This window comes from Pseudomyrmex gracilis, unplaced genomic scaffold (assembly GCF_002006095.1).
Source record: "Pseudomyrmex gracilis isolate BER0280 unplaced genomic scaffold, ASM200609v1 scaffold_1026, whole genome shotgun sequence".
NCBI lineage: Eukaryota > Metazoa > Arthropoda > Insecta > Hymenoptera > Formicidae > Pseudomyrmex > Pseudomyrmex gracilis.
The window spans coordinates 24,802-37,073 of NW_018021610.1; the positions used below are offsets into that span (position 1 = coordinate 24,802).

At 42.5% G+C, this 12,272-nt stretch overlaps 1 protein-coding gene across 1 annotated transcript in view; it reads left to right on the forward strand.

The window, feature by feature from the left end:
• LOC109861780 (sodium-dependent multivitamin transporter-like) overlaps nt 1-12,272 on the forward strand; it is a gene marked incomplete at its 5' end in the record, with an annotated part of 35,863 nt that overhangs the window by 22,408 nt on the left and 1,183 nt on the right. The gene's annotated exons all lie outside the window — the stretch shown is intronic.

Sequence of the window (12,272 nt, forward strand, 5' to 3'; positions counted from 1 at the left end):
TTTTTGGTGCAGCCGCGCCAAGTTGTTTTGCATTAAATATTTTTTATTTTGACAAAATTTTTTTTCTTTTCTTTTTGTTTATCACGGAAAGTAAAGTTTTGCTGGGTCTTTTTAATACCGGAATGATTTATATAAATAAAGAGCAACTACAGTCGTTACAGTTATATAACTTAAATTTGTTATACTACTCAATATGTTTTAAGATAACATAACGAATTGTAATTCTGATATTTGATGCTTTTGTGTTGTATTAACATTCAAAACTGTTTTTTAGGTTTGAAAAACGCGTTAATGTCACTATTGTATGTATTAACGCGGTTTAAACCCGAAAAACATTTCTGAATGTTAATAACAAATTATGTATTAGTGTAAAAAATACAAACGGTTACAAATATTTTAGTATTACTAAAAAAGTCACTTTACACATTTTAAAATTTTTAAATTAATTAACAATGTATATGTGTATAAATATATTTATTTATTTATTTGTTTACTTATTAAGATTTATATTTTATATTTTATATTTTATATTTTATATTTTATATTTTATATGTATACAAGGTGGGGCATTTAAATTGAGACAACCAAATATTTTGAAAATAAAGTATTTTATGAAAAAATGTTTTAGACAAAAGTTGTTATATTTTGAGGGAAAAAGAGTACTGCATTAATGTTTTTTAAGTTCGCAAACGCCTTCAAGGTCATTTGAAGGTGAACTCCATTATTTTAAATAGGAACCTACAGTTTTCTTAACAGATCCTCAATTCTCGCCAAAAAGTGAGTAGCTTTGGTCTAAAACGTTTTTTTCTGTGATACATATTTTTCGAAATATGTGGCAAAATGTCCATTAATCATTGCGACGAAATAATTACTCTACCTCACTACACAAGGACTTCCGTTTCCGGCAACGTGTGAGTTTGGTTGCTGTCAAGAGTTCGGTGCTCTAAGTTATTATTTCTGAGAGATAGCCAGTGGTGAAAGAGATTTGTGTGTATGAGTGTGAAGTGGAGGAGGTCTGTGTGCAGGTGGGTGAGAGTGTGAGTGGAGGTACGGTCGGTGGAGAAAGGGTGAAAAGGTAGGATAGTTGCGGTGGGTAGGTAATAGGTTAGGGAGAATTAGCGGAAAAAAAGAGTGCGGAAGGGGTAGTGAGTGCAGTAGGTGTAGATGCGGGAGAGGCCTAGGGAATCTAGGGATTCTTTAGGCTGGGTTTGTAAAGATAACCTAAAAGAAGTAAAAAAGGGAAGATGGCAGATAAAAGTGGGAAAGAAGAAAGCAGGATGGAGAGAATAAAGGGGTTGGAGGGAAGGAGAAGAGAGAGATCTACGAGTGAGAGTTCTACAGCTTCGCTAGATACTTGGGTGAAGAGGAAAAGAGATGTGGAGGAAGAGAAGGTAGGAGAAGAAGAGTGGGGGTTTGCGAAGAGTAGAAAGACGGCGAGATCGCCGAAGGGGAGGGAAGATGATGGAATGGGAGAGGGTAATGAAGATAAAGAAGAAGGGAGAAAAGGAGAGTTATGGGAAGAATTGAATAGAACAAAGAAAGAAATGTTGCTATACATAGGGAAAATGAAGAAAATGGAGAAGGAAATGGAGGATTGGAAAGGAAGAGAAAGGAAATTAAGGGAAGAAGGGAAAGAAATGAAAGAAAGAATAAAAGAACTAGAAAAGAAGCTGGAAGAAAAAGAGAAATTGAAAGGCGGTGATGGTAAGGAAGAGGGGAGGACGGAAGAGAGAAGGAAAGAAGATGGGCTAGAAGGAAGATTGAAAATGATTGAAAGGAATATAAAAGGAAAAGAAAGAGAGGACAGAAGAAAGAGAAATTTAATAATTAAAGGAGTGCAGAAAGAAAAGCGGACTGGAGGTGGGAAGTGGAGAAGATATTCAAAGAAATCGGAGCGGAGGTAAAGATAAGCGAAATGAGGAGGCTAAGTACAAGAAAAGAAGAGAGGGGGGAGATGGTGTGGGTAAAGGTAGAAAAGGAAGAAGACAAAAAGATAATATGGGATAGAAAGAAGATGTTGAAGGGGAGGAGGGTATGGATTGAGGAGGACTTAACATGGAAAGAAAGAAAAGTGAGAAGAAGATTGGGGATGATAGCGGTGGAGGAGAGAAGAAATGGAAAAAATGTGTGGGTAGATAGAGACCGTATAAGAATAGAAGGAGATTGGTGGAGATGGAATGAGGAGAAGTTAGGTTAGGGTTGGAGAAAATGAAAACTAGAAAGAGGGAAGAAAGAGAAGAGAGAGGCACCAACTTTAAATTGGCGAGAGAATGGAGAGAGCCGGGAGGGGAGAAAGGGAAGGTTTGAGGAAGGGAAAGGAGGGGGGAGAGAAAAGGAAGGAGGGAAAAAAAAGGGAAGTGAAGGTGGCATTTTGGAATGTGGCGGGCCTGAAAAATAAGGATAAAGAGTTTTGGTGGAGACTAAAAGAGTGAGATGTTGTGATTCTTTTGGAAACATGGATAGATAAAAAAGGATGGAATAAAATTGCAAAGAAGTTGCCGAGAGAGTTCGCTTGGGAGGTGCAATGGGCGGGAAGGAAGAACAGAAGAGGCAAAGCAATAGAAGGAATGATGATGGGAATGAGGAAGGAAATGGATGTCAAGGAAGAAGTGGGATGGAGAAAGAGGAATAGGATAATGGTGAAAAGAGTGAAGATAGATGGGTAATGGTGGAGGATCGTGGAGATATATGCAAATGGAGGGGTGGAAGAAAAGTTGAATGAAATAAAGGATTGGATGGAAGAGAAGAGAGGTAAAGTTAAAACTATAATAGGGGGAGACTTTAACGCGAGAACGGGGGAGAAGGGTGGGGAGATGAGGGGAGAAGAGAGAGAAAAAGAGGGGGGAAGAAGATCACAAGATAAAATAATTAATTTAGAGAGAAGAAGATTGTTGGAAAGGATTGGAGAGCTAGGGTGGGCGATATGGAACGGGGATATAAAAGGAGACGAAGAGGGAGAATGGACATATACGGGAGGACAAGGAGATTCCGTGATTGATTATGTTTTAAGGGAAGCGGGAGTAAAGGATTGTGTGGAGAGATTAGAAATTGATGACAGAGTAGATTCGGATCACCATCCGGTAGTTGTGTGGATTAAGGAGGAAAGGGGACTGGTGAGAAAAAAGAGAATGGAAGTAGGGGGAAAGGAAGTGAAAAAGTATTGTATGGTCGGAGGAAAGGAAACAAAGATGGGTGGAGGAGCTGCAGAATGAAGAAGAGGGGAATGGAAAGAGTGTGGAGGAGGAATGGAGAGTCATGAAAAGGAAAATAGAGAAGGTTTTGGGAAGGAGAGAGGAAGAAAGGAAGAAGAGTAAGAAAAGAGGGTAGTGGGATGAAGAGTATAAAGAAGGGAAGAGAGAGGTGAGGAGGAAGCTAAGAATGTGGAGAAGAGGAGAGGAAAGTAAAGAAAGCTTTGTGGTAGAGAAACGGAAATATAAATCTCTGTGTAATAGGAAGAAAGAAGAGGAAAATAGAATGTGGGAAAAGACGGCTAAAAAAGCGACAACGATGGGACAAGTATGGGAGGTAGTAAACAGGGAAAGAAGAAAGAAGAGGGGAGGAGGTATGGGGATAGAATTGGGAGAATGAGAGAAGTTTTTCAAAGAACAGATGGGAGGAGTGGAATGGAAAGTAGTGAGAGGGGAAAGAAGGACCGGTGGGGTCGACGAGGAAGATTTAAGGATGAAATTATGAAGGCAGTAAAAAATCTGAAAGAAAGGAAAGCAGCGGGGGAAGATGGTATCTCGGCGGAAGTATGGAAATATAGAGGAGAGAAAACGTGGGATTGGGTATGGAGAATGTGTAAGAGAATATGGAAAGGTGAGGGGTGGATAGAAGAATGGAATGAGGGAGTAGTGGTACCTGTGTTAAAAAAGGGCGAAAGAAATAGGGTGGAGGATTTTAGGGGGATAACATTGACGGGGACGCTATACAAGGTATACGCGGAAGTATTAGAGGAGAGATTAAAGGAAGAAATGGAAAGAAAAGAGTTGATTCCAGAAATAGGGTTACAGGCAGGGTTCAGGAAGGGAAGGGGGACCATGGATAATGTGTATGTGGTGAATTACTTGATTAATAGGAATGTAAATAAGAAGGGGAGAAAACTGGTTGCGTTGTTTGTAGACTTGAGGGCGGCTTTTGACTCAGTAGACAGAGGGAAGTTGATGAGAGCAATGAGGGGGAGGGGGTAAGGGAGGGGCTAGTTAGAAGATGCGAGGACTTGTATAGGGAGACAAAAAGTAAGGTAAGAGTGGGAGGGATGCTGGGAAGAGAGTTCTGGACAGGAAGAGGGGTGAGACAGGGGTGCCCACTGAGCCCGCTGTTATTTAGTCTGTTGACGGCGGATATGAAGGAGTTTCTGGAAAAAATGGATGGAGGGGGGGAATAAAGTTAAAAGGGGAAAAGATATTTTCTTTGGCGTATGCGGATGATGTGGTGTTGTTGGCAGAAGAGGAGACCGGGATGAGGAGAATATTGAAGGGACTAGAACAGTATCTGGTAGAGAAAGGTCTAGAATTGAATGTGGGGAAGTCGAAGATGGTGAGATTCAGAAAGGGGGGGAAGGAAAAGATGGAATGGTGGTGGAGAGGGGAAAGGATAGAGGAGGTGAGGGAATTTAAGTACCTGGGATATGTATTCCAAAAGAGTGGGGGGAGGGAGGCGCAAGTAAAGGAGAGGGTGAGAAAAGGCGCAGCGGTTATGGGGCAGGTGTGGGCAATAGGGAAGAAACGGTTTGGAAAAGATTGGGGTAAGAAGCTGTGGTTATTTGACGCCTTAGTATGGTCAGTGGTAGGGTATGGAGTGGAGATATGGGGATGGACGGAATGGGCTAGCATTGAGAGTTTGCAAGAAAGATATATAAGGTGGATACTAGGAGTGGACTGGGCGACTCCGGGATATATGGTACGTGAAGAGATGCAGAGGGATTTACTGAGGAGTAGGGTAGGGAGAAGGACATGGAATTTCGAAGAAAGATTGGAGAGAGGGGAAGGGAGCGGAATAGCGAGGAGATGTTGGGAAGAGATCAGGAGCAGGGAGGAGGGAAGAGTGGATCTGTCGGATTGGGAGAAGGAGAGAATAGGGTATTATGAGGACAGGGGGGTAAAAATGACGGAGTTGAGAGAGAAAAGCGAAACCGGAGAGTGGCGAGGGTACGTGATAATAGAAAAAGAAAAAACAGTACAAAGAGAAGAAAGATGGAAGAGAATAAGAGAGTCAAAATACAACGAATGGTATAAAAGGATTAAGGGAGAGGGAATACCGGGCTATCTGAAGAAGGGACGGGGAGAGAAGAGATGCCAGAGGGTAGCGAGATTGAGACTAGGGAACGAGATGAGAGAGGGGAGGTATTGGGAGGAAGAAGAGAGCAGACTCTGTAGAATCTGTGGATTGGCGGAGGAGGGCTGGAGGCACGTTTGGGAGGACTGTGGGATTTGGGGAGCGGAAGGGACATGGAAAAAGATGTTAGGAGTAGTACTGGGAGAAGATGGTGAAGAGGAAAAATGGATAACTTTTATTAATTTATCTTGTGCTTAGTTTTCTTAGGTATCATGATTTTTATCTGTTGTAGTTCTCAGTTGCAATTTAGTCTGGTATTTTCTATTGGTTTGTCTAAGTTTTAAATAATTTGATTTTTATTGGTTCTTTTATATTCTGAAGGAGGTCTATTGGTGTTCTTGTGGAAGGGTGAGGCGTTGTGGTTAAGGAGGGAGGCCCTTCGCGCATTACTGTTAAATACAGGAGATGGAATTCTCTCTGCCATGGTTAAGACGGGCCACGTTATTGTTTTTATTCGATTACTGTTGTATTTTGTTTTGGTTATCATTTCTAGCTACGTGTCGTTGTCGACGAGGGGCTGCGTGAGCACCGTGAATTTCGGCATCAGGAAACGCTGTCTTTAAAAAAAGCGACGTCGACAAAGAGTGACGTTATTATAGTTGACAAGCGCATCCCTGTCTCCGGTTCTTTCGATCCGTGGTTTTTCCGGACGAAGGGCAAATGCCAAAGCAGAGACTTGGAGAGTCCGACAGAACGAAGGCCCCACGGAAAGTATTTTTTCTCTACCTCTTGTCTGAAGTCGAGGGGACGCAGAGAACACTGCAAGAGAATCCTCAAGAAGAGGATCTCTGTCCAGAGCTCGAGATTCTGCGGCAGCAGCCGGGAAGTGAGCAGGGAATCTGGATCTCTTTTTGATCGTCGGGACGACGATATAGGAGAGGGGAGGCAGTGTTGCGAGACCGCCCGGTATTTTCGGCCGCGCCGTTCAGCTGACAAAAAGAAGACAGAGTTGTCCTTAGCGACGGTGTTGTTGACAAGAAGAAGGATCGCGACCGCGAAAACTGTCACGACGCGTTTGAACGTTTCGGTTCTGTATTTCGTTATTACTGTTGTATTTCGAGTTGTAATAAAGTGTTTATACGGAAAGCCGCGTCTTTTCCTTGTCGCGGATAAAAGCGCGAATCGCGGACGCAACATTTGGGGACTTAATCCTAGCAGAAGCAAGGGGAAAGCTCCTAAAGTGCAGAGAAATTGGGAGGGACCTTACTTGGTCGTTAAGAAATTGAGTGATGTAGTATATTGTATTCGTCGCTCAGATAGGCATAGAAGTAGAGTGGTGCATGCTGATAGGTTGGCTTCGTTTTGCAAAAGAAGGGAGCACGTCGGAGTCCCGTGTAGACTAATGGGGGGTGTATTTTTGTTTTTGTATTTTGGGTATTTGTTTTTTTTTTTTTTTGGTAAGCGAAGTTACTTGTTTAGTTTTCTTTCTTTCAGTTATAACTCCGTTGCTACCCTGAATTTTTCCGTTTTGCCGTTGGACGTCGGGGGACATCTGCGTCGCGTCGAGTCGTTGCGAGATTTTTATCTTTGTAGCCGTATTAGAAGTCCGCCTTGCTCACGATTTTGAACGTGGTTTTCCGTGGGTCTTTGGGTAAATGCCGAGACGAAGACTTGGGGTGTCCTTGTGGACAATGGGTCCACGTGAGTTCCTCCCTCCCCTTTGTCTGAAGTCGGAAGGATTTTGTGGACACAGAAGTTACCCCAGAAGGGATTCTCGAGAAGAGTTTCCGGTCAACCGGCTCATTTATTCTGAGACAGCAGTCTGGAAGAGAGCGGGAAGGTTGGCTTCTTTTTAATCATCGGGACGATGATCTAGAAGAGAGAGGGGGCAGTGGTGCGAGATGCGGCGCGTGTCGTCCACGCGGTATATGAAGATTTTCAACGATCGATTGCTTGGGCGCTTTTGTTTAGGTAGCAACGGGGTTTGTTGACAGCGAGGTTCAAGAGAGTGAGTCGCCGGATTCGGAATCGTCGAGAAGCTGGATCATCGGCTCGAGATTTCTTCACGTTTTCCGCGGCCTTTTGTAACGCGTTCTCTAATAAAACTCTAGTGTGTTATACGCGGTGTTCTCTTTTCTTTCCGCGGAGCGCAGTAACTCGGCGGTAACGCGATTAAACGCTGCCGTGAGCGCAACAATATTTTTTTATTTAATTGAAATGTTTCTGTAAGTAAATAAGTGCAAGAACGAGAACAAACGGCGAAAAATGATAAACAGCTGCTAGCGCGAGGTTAGCCGCTCGCGCTAGCCGCGTATGCTATAGCTATGTCAAAAGAAAGAGACAGTAAACATATCTCTGTTTTCTTCTACCGCCCGAAGACGGCCGAAGCGTTGAGCGCACACGTACACGGTTGCTCGCCTGTGTGCGTATCCCCTCCACTTGCTGCAGCGTGCTGTAAGAGAGTCAAAACTGGACACACTGGTACTGAGCCGTTTCGGGTGGCGTCTGAGTTCTCTCCCTCTTGGATTCGTATTAATCACGGAAACAAACAAAGCTCGCTGTCTCTGGGAACCGATCGCAAGGCTGATAAAGTGCGTAAATCTAATCACATAAATCATTTAAGTGGAACCTCGGAGGGCGACTTCGCGAGGGAGAGTAAAAGGCCGACGCCGCCGGCACAACCGGAGATTGCGACGCGCGGCTGCCCTTGCTCTGAATGAGCCGGAGCCAAGCAGGCTCACTACCGTTACCTCTCCTCCTGCAATAGAGAAAGACAATCGTCACCAGTCAGACGAAAAAAGTAACAGCGACAACAATAAAAATAATTTTTTCGACGATCACACAGCCGCCTACTCACACGTACGCGAAACGACAGACGCTCACGCACAAAAACACACATCCACGACGATTCGTGATATCAACCTCCTTCTTATCCCCCTGTAAGTCCCGATCCTCCCGCGGACACTCAACCCTCCCTTGTTCCTCTCGCGGGCAATCTACTGCCCTCAACTTCTTGCTCCCCTTCTTCAGCGCCTCCTGAGCCCTTTCGTCCCGACGAAAATCCCCCGGATGCACAAACCGCACCTACTTCTCCTCCGCCTTCTCGCTCTCCATCTCCTTCGCCTTCTACATCAGCGCAACCAGATCCCGCAGACAAACGATCCTCCGATTCCTCTCGACCGACCTCTCCACCAGATGACCCCTGGTTGCAATATTGTCTCAAACTTACTTCCATCTATCGGGTCGCAGATCTAAAAAAATACCCTATGTCATTGACCTCTTTAAAATAAAACTTTCCGACCTCTTCCACTTAATCTCCACCACTCCCCCTAGGAAATTACTCCTCGTTAAATTTCCTTATATTGATAACATTCTATTAGTCCCTGTTCACCATTTTTATTTCTTTCTCTCCTCTAGCTCCGCCAAAATCCACGAGATCATTGAAATTGATCTAAAATGATTTCAATTGCTAGACCACGAATCGGCGTCACACACACGCACCTGACACACTTACATTTGTAGAAACCCTCCGGAAGCCCTTCACATGCGTTCGCGACAAGCATACATACATGTATATATACGTCTTTCCTCTCTCCCCCCTCCAAGCGATGACCCTTCGACCTATTGTAAAATTCGCGACATCATATCTAATCACACTACGACACTCCACTGACAAAAATTTGTAACATGCTCTTCAAATGAATAAATTAATATTTTGATTATAATCAATCCATTTAATTAAATCGACTTCTCACCCTCTACATCTTCAATCGATCGCACGGTCTCGTTCTTAGTCAATAGAGTTGAATCTCTAGGCTCAAAAAGAGACCGACAAGCGGGGCCTCGTAGGATAGAGTAAGATTGGCATACGCCGTTGACCTGTCCGTGAGAGCACACAAACTCGCTCGACTCTGCCGCAGGGGGATCGCCTACCTGCTGTACGGAGACAGAGAAACGACAGTTCTCTGTTTCTCTGCCATGACCTGACCGTAACTGTGGGCCAGGACGTAACAATAGTCTAAAACTTTTTTATTACTGTTAGATGTTATATTAATAAGTTATACAAATATGTAATGTACATATTTTATTAGTATAAATAATATCATGTCTTTTTACAAGATTACAAGGCTGCGTTTCGATATTCACTGCCAATACTAAAAATCTATACTTTACGTCACATGTGCTATAGATTTCCAGTACAAGCAGTGAATATCGGAACGTTGCCTAACATCGAAAAGCGTTGCCATACATAACAAGCGCGTTACGTGCGTTGCCTCGTGGCCGGCTTAAGCCTGTTCTACAATACAGTCGTAAGCCGTAAGTCGTAAGAAATTGACTAATTACAATCGATTATTCTTCTGTGATTGGTCGATCAATTTCTTACGACTTACAGTTTACGACTGTATTGTAGAACAGACCTTAGGCCTGTAACTTACGTAAGCGTAACTTGGATTAGCCAATCATATCGTCTCACCTATCATACGCAAGTACGCTGAGACGACATGATTGGCTAACGCACGTTACGCTTACGCAAGTTACGCCGCATGTAAAGGTTAGTCTACAATGGGAGTAGGCAGTATAGAGTAAAAAGTAAGGTTCTTGGAGTTCTTTTATTTTTTTTCTATACAAGTAATTATTTCGCGTTTTTTAACGCACGTCTTTCATTGGCTGTACAGTAGGCAGTGCAAAATGGAAATTGTCTATTTCGTTATTCCCGTCGTTTTTTCACCAAAAAATAGTTTATTCTCTGCTCCTACAGCCTTACAATCTTTATTGTAGACTAACCATTAGAGAAACAGAAAAAACAAAGGAAAGAAAACGGAATGGCTATGATTGGTCGTGCATTTCGTTCCGCTATGGATTTCCGCTCAATGGGACGCCGCGTTTAGATTTGTACAGTCGTTACTGAATTGTTTCGTGGACGCGGAGAGCTAGGGGTAAGAGGGACGGTATTCCCTAGTAAATACTGCCAACGTACTAACTGTAGCTGATTTCGATGAATTGACCAATTACGTTAGTTGATTGATTAATGTAACAAACGTGAATGGTCAATTCCACGAGATTTGCGACCTGCGTTTGCGTCTCATGATTGGCTACCGCATTGCGCGTAAAAGGTCATTCTGCATAATACGCAAGTACGAGTCGCAGGTCGCAGATCTCGTGGAAATGACCATTCACGTTTGTCACAGTAACCAATCGACTAACGTAATTGGTCAATTCATCGAGATCTGCTACAGTTAGTACGGCATCCGTTGGCAGTACTTACTGCTAGGAAATACCGTTCCTCTTATCTTTAGCTTCTCACGTTCGCGAAACGATTCAATGACCGCGACTGTACAAAGGAATGCACCATATCATGTGGCTCCCAGGGAAGTATTTCTTGGAAATGTCGCTTCTGGCTGTTCCTACTACCACGCACTGTTTTCCTTTGGTCCAGTTAACAGTTTTGACTTCTTTCCACTGCTTTAGCATGCTGTAAGGAAAAAAAAAAACTGTGAACACTGCTTCGGTCTCCGCCAGCGGCCCGAGATTGAAGGAGAACGGCACGCAGTAGTAGAAGCAGGCGGAGGAAAAATTTCTGAGAAATACTTTCCCTGGAATCGTACGATGTGATGCACTCTTATGTACGTAAACTTGAACTTTATTCAACGCACAAACAAAATTAACTTAATGTAGCATAAACGTGGTACGTTAATTTTGTCTGTGCGTTAAATTAAATTTAAAGGTACGTACAAATAAGTTAATATTGTAACGTAAGGTCAATAACGTAACGTAAAGGCTGTTGCACACAAAATGACATAAGGTACAATTTCATGTGCCGCTGAAACTAAATGTTCGAGCGACAAGAAGAGTCACGCGACTTTGATTTGTTGCTCGTATTCTAGCGGCTATAATTTTGTAATTGAAACCAATTCAATTACAAAGTATTGTTGCCCAAACACTGTAATGCACTGAGCTACGTTCGGAAACACTACTAGTGCGTTTTATCTTTATCGCTCATTGTAATAAAACAAAGATAAATTGACGCTCAAGTGTACACACAAATGGTGTTTCCAAACACAGTCTTGACAGTGTATACCAAAGACATAACTTTGCAGACCTTCCGAAAAACGTTTAAAAAAAGATACAAAAATAAACTAATTTAATTTAAAAAAAAAATAAAGAAGTAAAAATATATATAAAAAAGTAAAAATATATAGAAATAAGCGTCAACAAAACGCAAACAACGCTAAATCTATCTCAATTTTGTCGCTTTTAATCTTTTTCATGGACAAAAGTTGACGTTCAATAGTTCAGCAAGAAAACTCATCACGTGACTTTTTTTGTCGGTCGAACGGTCAGTTTTAGCAGAACGTGAAAATGCACTTATAAAGAAAATGCACCTATAGTGTGCATATGCATAGCATAGGATTATTTGAACTAATGAGCATTTAGCATAATTTCCCACACAGCATACTCTCTTTATCGTAGAGATATCCTATAGACATTATTATGGGATATTGCAATATCCATAAGACATTCCAAAATGATCTCTGATATCTGAGATGTCCATAAATTGTACTAATGGAGCGTTTTTTATCCCCTAATGGACATTACCCCCATTTCTTTCTCAAGTTTATTCTAATTGTATTTGGAAGTATCTCTGTAAGGATGATGAAGAATTGGATAACGAACAATTATAAATTAATCAAGACGACAACTAGATTGTATTATCTCAAGCATGTTGTGACGGGGCAACCCGTCACTGTACATATTATTATTATTATTATTAGTATCATTATTATTCTCAATATATATTTTATATCAAAGCGTTTAGTATCACTCTTATTTCGCCCAAAACTAGCTATAAGTCCTGCGCCGTTATACACAAAGTGCTACATCGATTGCACTCATCGCGAGTCATGAAAACGCGCTCGTACGCCTAGGGAAACCAAGCGCTCCGCAACCGCGAACAGCACCGCGCCGGCGCAGAACCTCACCCGCGGGCCTGCGCG